Source organism: Myotis davidii, unplaced genomic scaffold (genome assembly GCF_000327345.1).
Source record: "Myotis davidii unplaced genomic scaffold, ASM32734v1 scaffold370, whole genome shotgun sequence".
Taxonomy (NCBI): Eukaryota; Metazoa; Chordata; class Mammalia; order Chiroptera; family Vespertilionidae; genus Myotis; species Myotis davidii.
Window position 1 is genome coordinate 9,809,987 of NW_006288615.1, and position 10,927 is coordinate 9,820,913.

The window sequence follows — 10,927 nt, forward strand, 5'->3', positions numbered from 1 at the left end:
CGTTTGTTGGTTAGTGTTTTCTTCCCCGCAACTTTGTCTCCACTCAGAGCAGGAAAAGGCGGCAACCAGGTCTGGCTCAGAGGACTGCTCACCGCGTCCAACCGGCGTCCGCTCGGCCCGCTGCAAGTTCCCCGGGGAGACCCAAGAACTGTGTCCCGGCGACTCTGCAAAAAGATGAAAGGCAGGGGCGCGGCCCGCGGTCCTCGTCTCGTCCGCGTGTCCCAGCTGGAAAAGGCCACGCCGCGTGCAGGGCCGCATGCATGCTTAAGAGAGTTGTTGGTGAAGGTTGTGTGAGGGATGCAGGTGGGCTGACAAAGAACACTTAAGCTGGAAATTCCACACTGAGGTTGGACATGGAGAGGGAAAGAAAAATAGAGCAGGGACTAGCCGGGGAAATGTGCTCGGGGTTGGTGCAGCAAGATGCTACAGGAAACCAATGATGTCAAGGTTCCGAACTAATTTCCAAATGAGTTTGGGCATACCCTTTTGTTTTTTTAAAAAATCTCGCGAGGAAGACTATAAAATCCCATTCAAAATCAGGCACGAACTCCTTGCTAATGGTTTGCCAGTACAGTCTCTATAAAATCACATCCAAAGTCCATACTAACTTTCCAGTACCATCCTGCTATCATCTGGGCCTTAGGTATTCCACGAAATATCCAGGGAACTAGAACAGTGATACTTTTATTTTCTCTTGTTCGTTTGAAACTTCACTATTACTCTTTTTTTTTTTAATTTTAAAGACGTTTCCGCCTTCAAGAGTCCTATGGCAAAAAGCAGCTAGCAGTTTAAAGGCCCTCAAACATAGGCCAGAGTCTAGCTGCCTGTAGGAAAGGTAAGGAGAGAGAATGAGGGAGAAGGCACCCAAGATTCTGGTCAAAAGACCATAAAGTACACTGCCTTCAGTGTCATTCAGGACCCCAGTGGACTCCACCTTACCCGACTTCTCCCAGCTTCCATTCCATCATCTCCACAGACTGTTGCTGACTCTATATCCTTGCTTCTCAGTTTATTCCTGGTCTTTCTGTACAATAACTTCATGATCTTCAAGATCTGGTGGAGCCAGAACTTTTCCTTCACTGTATCTTTCCACTGCTCCCAGTCACATCTCTCCCACAATTTTCTGATATGCAACTGAATAATGTCTACATCCTTTACGTGGGGACTAAATTGTACAGTAAATAATATGACTGGCCTCTTTGTAAATTGTGAACTGTGAGAGAATAAAGAGCATTTCTCAGTAGTCTTCCTATACCTCTTACACTTTAGTACAGTGCCAGTCCCACAAGGAACAGTGAGTTCTTTTGAAGTAAATTTTCTATACTTTATGTCCTTCAGAATGGACGGTGGAATGGATAAGATACTTGCTTTATGTTGTTTCTCTAAGACCTGTTGTCTTTTACTTAGTTTTATTGTTGTTTAAACACACTTTTAGACAATAAAGAATTCTTGAGAAAAGCAGTAATGAACCATAATTTACATTTAAAAACTAAACCACCAGAGTTAATAAAGGAAGAAAAATTGTCAGCGGGTAACAACAGTTGTTGAGTTTACAATAGCACAATACTGTTTTCTTCTACATGCTGATTTTTAATGCAAAATGTTAAATACAGAAATAATGAGAGGGAAGTCCTTGAAATAGCTGGGGTTATCCTTATATTCTCAACTTTGAGATTTTAAAAAATGCCCAGGGTGTTTTATTTATTCAATAATGAATGCTCTGTCACACATGAGAGTCTAGCTGTTTGCTTCTTCAAAGTTTTTTTCCAAACAGGTACTGTATTGTAGACCAAAAGTACATCCACATTGCAGAAATTCTACATAAAGGATAATATCTGAGCTACTGATGCTTAAAGATGGAGAAACACATTTATATTACACTGGAGGCCTATTGCACAAACTTTGTGCACTGATAGGGTCCCTAGCAGCTGGCTGTGGCCAGCCAGGTACTCCCTCCCTCCCTTTCCCAGGCCGGTCCCGCCCCCTGGCCAAACTCTGGGAAAAACTCCAGGTTGGTTGAGGGGACAATTTGCATACTATGCTTTTATTATATAGGATGTGGATAATTCCATCCACCATGATGTAATGGAAACAGTAGGATCTTTGGTGTCAGACTGAAGTTTGAAATCTGTTTCTGTCTCTCTCTAGTTGTATGGCTTAGAGCAAGACAGCTAATACCTCTCTGGTTATCACATTCCTCATCTGTGAAATAGCAATCATGATGATGATCTAAGGTGATGTGAGGATGACATAGAATACGGTAGGTACTCAGTATAGCTATTGGAATTATTATATTGCAGAAGGCAAAAATCAATTTCATATGGGGCAGTTATTCTTATACTAGTAAATGGCATGTGTCTTCATGCTTATGCAGCTGAATTTTTAAAATGCCATAAATTCAGGCTAGGACAGAAAACATACTTTGGTTAAATTAGGCAGTTATAAATAGAAAAGCTTATATCAAAACTGCAACATTATGCTCAGTTCAATTACTTCAGTTATTTTTTTGTTTTCCCAGATTTTAACACATATCTCAAAATTAGAAAACAAGATTTACTATTAGGTAGACTAAAGCATTTCGGTTCTAGTTATGGTATTGTTTCTTCAATATTTACAAGATCAAAAATGTTCTTTTATGCATCTAAATCTTAATAATTCAGAATCTGATCAGAAAGTGATAATGATGCAGCTTACTAAATTTTCAACCTTTATTAAGACAAAGGGAGCTGGGAGCTATTAGGTAAGTAGAGTGCAGATTAAACCAAGAGAGCAGCATTTTATATTTCAACTAGAAGCTCGATGCACGAAATTCGTGCAAAGGACTTGGCCCTTGCAGCCCCGGCTTCGTCTGGAAGGACATCTGGCTGTCCAGTCTAATTAGCATATTACACTTTGATTATTATATATACGATTACCATGAGAGAAAAATTCTATATGAAATAAGGTTGGAAAACACTGCATGTTATATCCTCATCGTCCCTTACCCCAACCTAGTCATAATGAATGTTAAAGACTTGATAAGTCCTCAAAATTTACTTAAAAATAAAAAAAGGCTTACCTTTGTTTAACTCACTATTTCTAAAATGTATTTCAACATGAAATCATTTGAGCTTCTCAAAATAACTATTAACATTTCCAATAGTAACAGTGGAATCATTTGCCATAGTATAAAAGAGAATGAAAGGAAAACATTACTCAGCAAATGAATACTTCAAAAATGTTTAAAGATTTATTTACAACTCATATTATTGAACTCTGAGGAAAAGTGGTTTGTCTAATTTAGATTGTTTTAATATATATATATTTTATTGTCATTGTTAATCATTAGAGTAGTGGTTCTCAACCTGTCGGTCGCGACCCCTTTGTGGGTCGAATGACCCTTTCACAGGGGTTGCCTAAAACCATCAGAAAACACATATATATTTACATATCGTTTTGTGATTAATCACTATGCTTTAATTATGTTCAATTTGTAATAATGAAAATACATCCTGCATATCAGATATTTACATTACGATTCATAACAGAAGCAAAATTACAGTTATGAAGTAGCAATGAAAATAATTTTATGGTTGGGGGTCACCACAACATGAGGAACTATATTAAAGGGTCGCAGCATTAGGAAGGTTGAGAACCACTGCATTAGAGTATTTCTGATTTATGTATATATGTGAAGGTAATAAAATGACATATTTAAGGTGTATAATTACACCTATTATTTATTCTTTCACCTTAGCAAAAAAATCAAGGATTATGATACTAGTTCATTGTCCTATAAATATTTCATAAGGGAGCATTAATATAGTATACAATACAGTATTTTAATTTCCCATATTTTCCCAAGTACGTATTAAAGAGAGAAGCAGGTGTCAATACCACAGGAACTTTACCTTGAACATTATTTACATAATATGGAAAAGTTTTATACTTTCTGATTTTGTGCATGTTGAAAACTTGTAATTTTATCCCTCACTTCATCACTCCCAGGTCACAATTTTTCCATTTGCCACATAATGTGAAATTTACACTCTCTAGAGAGCTTGATTTCTTCTCAGTGGCTCAATTCTCTCGTGTTTCTGAGCAACAGGTAAGAATGGCTCATCTATTCTTCATCAATAATGGTATGAAGCACGATTATATAACAGAATAAGCTTTATTTGGTCTGTTTCATGAATTAATGAAACAACTCAAAAGAGGTTTTGATATCCTTATAACTGGACATAGTTACACATAGGAAAGCCAAAATATTTTTAATTCAGCTGTGAAGTCTTAATGCTGAAGATTAGGTCAGTTCTTTATTATTTTTCTTTTTAGTCCTGTCCTAAAATATTGCTATTAAAAATCTCTGACATTATGAATCATAAATGCTTTTAAGGTGTATCTATTGCTATCAAGTGCTCAATCTATGCCACTTGAGAGTAAACATTTTTCTGCAGTACACAACGGGGGGATGTCAATATTGTATTTCTCAGTTTTAAAACTGCCCTGAGATCAATTATTGATACACATTTGTTTCCCAATTTAAGATTATTGCTAGCTCTTATGTATGTGATTACTTACCATGTGCAGCCATTTAGAACTATTAAAATTTTTATCATTTCACTATGCATATCTTTGGAATTATATATTTACATGTAAATATCTCCTATATTTTAGGAGGATCAGAAAAAAAGAAGTTTGTGACTATATGAACCATGTATCTATCTACTATTAATGTATCTTTAAAAGCTTTACGGTGTAGATCTTATAAATGGTTCTTGAAGACATACACACAATGTCTTTTTTAAAAATAATTCTGATGTGTGCCTGAACTACACTGCCTCTCCCATCACATTTCCCTTCTCTAATCTGCCTTCTGCAGCCCCTTCATGCCCATCTCAGAACAAACACAATCTGCATTCAGAACAGGACCCTTTACAAGTTGAATGGAGTTATTTTGGGTGAGTCATTGAAAACACAGTACAAAACCTTTCCTCACTCGCCAGAAGTGCATTTTTTAAATTAAGCCAAAGCGAACAAGGCTTGGCAAGTTTGAAGGTGGACAGAATGGGGAGAGGGCCGGGTTTCTGCCAGACTCAGATAGGATTCTGCTAAACCTTTTGGCTATTTACATGCACCTCCACCCGTTTCTTTTACCATCACTAAACAGAAAGTGCAAGATTGAACAAGTAGGAAGCAGGGACACTCCATTTCAACCAGCACTGTGATGGTGAGCAGAACCAGATCTACTATAGTGCAGCCACAGCTTTAAATCCCCCCTTTTTTTTCATTCTTTAATTCAGAAGCTATAAGATGTAGCCACTCAATAATCTCTTTCTTCTGATTAAATCAATTGGCCAATTAGTAATGCTTATAGGCAATTCTTGTCTTTATTTTAAAAATACATTTGTATTTATTTCAGAGAGGAAAGGAGAAGGAGAGGGGGAAAGAAATAGGAACAGCAATGATGAGAGACAATCATTGATCAGCTGCCTCTCCTGCACACGCCCTACTGGGATTGAGCCCTCAACCAGGCATGTGTTCTTACTGGGAATTGAACTTAACCATTGAGTAACACCGGTCAGGCTATAGGCATTTAGAAAGTTGTTAAAAATTCAGTATGCAGTCCTTTAAAATTGCTTTTAAAGTAAGTGAAGTTCATGAGAGTTAATCAAAATATTAAAAGAAACAGAGCTATAGAGACAGAAAATAAGCTACTTCCTAAGAAACTTTAAAAATTGAATTGCTATAATCAAAGTCTATACAGTATCTTGATAAATTTTGGATATTGAACATGCAGGTATCTACAGAACATATTACTCACCCTTTATCCTGCAGAGAACTTTTTTTAGCAACAATAGAAGTGATCACTCTTCTACAACCTGGTGTAAATTTGCTGAGGTTCACATCTCATGAGTGAGGAGAAACCTGGAATCAAGAAGGAGGCAGTCTTAAACATATAATGGTAATTCAGATCTATTTTGCTATAAAATCTGATAGTCCCCGAAAGTCACCTTTAACTCAGCCAGTTACCATGGGCTAATTAACCCATCCTGTAGGGGGCCCTTTAGTTATAAGTGTTCCTGTTCACAAAGGGTCCATCTCCACGCTGTGGGAACACACTTGGCCTTAGTAGATGTAATTATGCAAGTATTCTTGAACTCCCTTAGAATTATCAGTTTCCACAAGGCAGGGTGACAATTGTTGGTTATACAGAATGAAAGTGCAGTGTTTGAAAGTTCATTTGGCTATGGAAGCACTAGGGTCATAATAAACAAACACATATTTCCTGCTGTAGTTAAGAGCATAGCAAAGAACTCTGGTTTCCCACATTTGGGGGAATTTTTCTTTTCTGGTTAAGCAATTGTTTTTAAAATATAAAATGCAGTATTTATACAGCCTTCAAAGCTTATCTCACCCATCTAAGAATGATTTTTATCCCATTTACTTGTATTTAAATATAACCTACATATGATCAAAAGTTAAAGTGATTGAATATCTGTTGATGGGAACTCAATGCTAAGAACTTCCCCACAATCTTGTTTCAAAGCAGGCAGAAAAGTGAAGCAAACTTCCATTATAATTTCTTTGGAGAAAGTTTATTATTACTTTCAGGTAGCATGTTTGGCCTAGATTACATTAGTACAAATCAAACAGCTTAAAGTTATGTTTATTAATAGACTGTTATTAAATAAAAGAACTACAGGGTAAAGGTCAGCACACAGGTAGTTTTGTTTATTTTTTAAAAAATCCTCTGAGCCCATGTCTTTCCAACTTTTTCTAAACACGTCAGCCCAAGTTGGCACCTTCAAACCTTTAAATACTGTAGTTATAATAGTGCTGATATTCAATTTGGAGAAATGCTATTAGAAGAGCAATTATGTCAGTGGACCCAAGGAAATAACAATGTTAAAAATAGATGATTTTGATGGAGTACTTGTTGTGTGCCAGACACTGTATTTAGAGCTGCATTTAGTCTCCTTTAATACAACAACTCTGTAAGGGCTTGTGTTAATCTCACTTTACAGATAGGGAAACTGAGCTTTATGCAGGTGAACACTTGCCCCAAGCCACATACTAGGAAGTTGCAGAGTGGAACTAGGACTTTTGCTCTGCAAAGCCCCTGCATGCTCTTACCTAAGATGTGTGACTGCCTGGGAGTATTCCAGGTCCACTGTTGGGCAGAGGGGTCAGTGTGACTTACAAGTGGAAGGAGTTCTAGGAAAGTGATGAACTACTACAATGTCCTCATTTTACAAAGGAGGAAAACTGCGCTCAAAAACTTTAAATAGCCTGCGTAAGGTCAGCCACCTAGTTAGTGATAGAATTCATTAGGAACAAGAGTCCACATCTCAACAGCCCGACAAATATTAATAAAAGCAAAGCTAGAAAAACTGCTTCTGTTTTATCAAACATGAAAAACTCTAGAGACTGTGAAAACAGAGTTTATTGGCCAAGCTTCTTCAGTGTTACATGCCAGTTGAGTCCTCTCGGACACCTGGCCGCCCTAGGATTGCATGATGTCCACAGAGTCCTGTCCTCAGCAGCCCTGGTCAGGTCCTATAGACTCATGCCTCTCGCTTCTTTTATGGGTTTATCCATCTCCTATGTGGTTTGTCTCTTTTCCTGCTACCTTCTATTTTTCCCAGCACTGTTATCTTTTCCAAAGAACCCTGCCTTCTCATGATGTGCCTAAAGTAGGACACCTTCAGTTTTGTCATTTTTGCCTCTGGTGGTTTCAAGTTTAATGTGCTCTAGGACCTACTTGTTCACCTTTCTGTTGGTCCAGGGTAGCCATATAGCTCTTTTCCAACACTGTATTTCAAATGAATCAACTTTTTGCCTATCAGATTTCTTGCTGTTCAACTTCCGCCTGCATCCGTAGTACTTGGGAATAGGAGGGCGTGAATGGTTTTAGCCTTGGTCTCTAATGACACATCTTTGCTCTCGATCTCTTCCAATTCTTCTGCTGCTGCCCTTTCTAATCTCAGCCTTCTCTTCATTTGTTGGCTGCAGCCTCCATTTGAATTGACTGAACCAAAGTAAGCAAAATCCTTAACAATTTTGATATTTCCATTATCTATGCAAAAGTTGTATATTTCTTCTGTAGTCATGATATTTGTCTTGATGTTCAAATGCAGTTCTGCTCTGGCAGTTTCTTCTTAGGCTTTCATCAGAAGTCATTTCAATTTATTGCTACTTACTGCCAGTATGATGGTATCATCTGCATATCTTGTTATTTATTTTACCAATTTTCACTCCTCCTTCCTCTGAGTGTAGCCCAGTTTTTAATACGATTTGTTCTACATACAGATTAAACACATAGAGACATAAAACACACCCTTTTATGACACCTTTGCCTACCGGAAACCATTCTGTCCTATAGTGACTTCCTGTCCACAATACAGGTTACATATCAAGATGATTAAGTGCTGTGGTACACATATTTCTTTTAGAGCAACCCAGAACTATGAGGAGACATTCCTGGTCCAGCCACATTCTTGTACTCAGAGGACTTTCCCAAAGGGAACAATGTTCATGATCAAAAAGTGAGATTTTTTTTTACTTTTCAACCTAAAATCTGGTCTTCCAAGCAACCCTCAACTGCTCAATATGGGACCTGGAGTTTTAAGATTTTACCTAAGAATTATTTGAAACTCAATCTTAAAGAGAAACAATATTCATAAAGTTTTTCTTAAGGATAAAAATCCAGCTATTACTGTGACTAATATATATTCTATGTGATTATTTCAATATATTAGGATTTACCTGTGACTTAAAGCAGACCTGCAAAGAGCGGGGTGCCTTGATAAGGTCAAATGATTTCCAAAAAGCTAGTTTTTACAAAATCACTGTAATTTATGCAATGGCATCCATCTGTATTGGTTTTCAGTATGAGCAATGCCATGAATTGAAATGCACTGTCTCTAATACAGAATCTCCCCAAAGTTAAGCATATCACCCTGTATTCTCTTTAGGAGGATGTCAGAAATATCTTTTTACAATATGTGTTCCAAGAAGAGTCAAAATTACTGAGACTTTCTAAAAAAAAAAAATCTCAAGGGCACTGGGACTTGGATAAATGACAGTGTTTCTGTTTTTACATTGGTTGCTAGAAAATTGAGAGCCAAATGTGTGGCTCACTCATGGTAGATGAGTAGGCCATCATGGTATGCATCTTAAAGCTTATTCACAGCTCTAGTTTGTCCCCACCCTTGTTTTTTGTTCTTTCAGTTTTTCTTTTTCTCGAAATAATCTTGTGTAATTTTTTTATATTTCTTCTCTGCAACAGGGGAAAGAAAATAACTAAATAAAATATGTTAGAATATTATTCAAAATTATGTTTACTGTACAAATATATTTATAGCAGAATATTAGGAGGGAAGTAAATATGTTTTGTTAGAATGGCAATGTTATGCCTAATTTTTTTCTTTGATTTTACAAACTTTTAGAAATTGTGTTTATAATTTAAGGAGGAAAAGTGATTTCAACTTTGAAAACTCTAGTTATTTATTCCAGAGGTAGAAGTATGGGAAGTATGTGCATGACCCATGATTATGTTAGGGCAAGTGGGAGACTGTGATAAAGTGAGGTTGGAATGGTAGGTGAGAACCAAATTTTAAAGGCCATAATGTGCTATTTTAAGGGATTGTATTATTGCCAGTGGGAAGATGTAAGCAGCTTTCAGTTTTTAACTAATGTTCTTTATTGGAAGTTTTTTCCTTTTTATTGGGGTGACATTGGTAAACAAAATAGACAGGTTTCAGGTGCACAATTCTACAACATATCATCTGTACACTGTATTGTGTGTACATCACCCCAAGTCAAGTCTCTGTCCATCACCATTTATCCCACTATACCCTGTTTCACTTCCCTTCACGACCCCCTCCACTGCGGCAATCACCAGACTTTTGTCCATGCCCAAGAGTTAGTTTCTCTCTCTCTCTTTCTCTCTCTCTTCACCCTCCTCACCCATTCCCCCCACTCGCCCCTAACAGCTATTAGCCTGTTCTCTGTCTATAAGTCTGTCACTCTTTCACTTATTAGTTCATTTTTTTTATTAGATTCCACATATGAGTGAAATTGTATGTAACTGTGGGGAGTAGTGAAAAGTGAAGCCTTGATTACAGCAAGAATCTGTGGGACTGATTCCTCTGAGAAGAGTGAAATAGGAAGTAGCAATGGAATTCAAACCAGAACAATCAATTTGTTAAGTTGAACAAAAAAGCAGGAAAACCATTATATAGCCATTCAAAATAATAAATATTGTTTCTTGAATAAGGCTGGGGGGAAAAAGGCTTTGACCCCTCTGAACTTATTCCCAATTAATTTTAATATTAGACCTTACAGTGATTTGCTATCATTTCTCGGTAAAGCAGCATGAGAGAGGTAAAGGTAGACACAGTAAATGTAGACATCTGATGAAAGAAAGAATAAAGACAGGAAAATAGCTGAAAAGAAATGTGAGGTTGAAAAAGGACTTGAATTATTTTTTAGGAGAAATGAATGGAAATAAAACAAGAACAAGTAGACAGAGAAAGGTTAAATGTATACCGAAAAGGTTAGGTATTTGAAGGGATAAGATCTTGAGAAAAAGAGGAAAATTAATATAAGAATGTCATATCTTTGTCTTAGATGGGAAGGAAATACAAATGTATTTCCACCAATGTAGTTAAATTTTCAGGTGGGGGGGAGATAATTTAAAGGAGTTCACACCTAATGTCCTATTTGTACTCAGAGAATTAGGCCAGGTCATCTGCTGAAATGATGGAACTTAAGCTGTTTGGGGAATTAAAAAGAGTTTAGAATAGCTATTATTAAAAATGGAAATAAAACTACAAGGAAGAAGTAAAATATTTGTTTGGCAGTTATATATTCCTCTAAACCAGCGGTTCTCAACCTGTGGCTTGCGAACAACGAAAATACATCCTGTTTATCAGATATTTAC

General features: G+C 36.9%; 2 long non-coding RNA genes across 3 annotated transcripts in view; one reads left to right on the forward strand and one right to left on the reverse strand.

Annotated features, from left to right (window-relative positions):
• Positions 1-6: 6 nt before the first annotated feature.
• Positions 7-10,927, forward strand: part of LOC102774086 — a 54,840-nt gene continuing 43,919 nt past the window's right edge. The window contains exons 1-3 of one of the 2 annotated variants that reach the window (XR_001513329.1): positions 7-447; positions 2,149-2,260; positions 4,862-4,940. This is a non-coding gene — a long non-coding RNA (uncharacterized LOC102774086). The remainder of the gene's footprint in view (positions 448-2,148; positions 2,261-4,861; positions 4,941-10,927) is intronic. The other variant, XR_001513328.1, reaches the window with a different exon arrangement.
• Positions 92-10,927, reverse strand: part of LOC102774375 — a 50,200-nt gene continuing 39,364 nt past the window's right edge. Inside the window, exons 2-3 of the long non-coding RNA XR_435506.2 lie at positions 5,804-5,907; positions 92-164 (exon numbers count right to left, since the gene is read on the reverse strand). This is a non-coding gene — a long non-coding RNA (uncharacterized LOC102774375). The remainder of the gene's footprint in view (positions 165-5,803; positions 5,908-10,927) is intronic.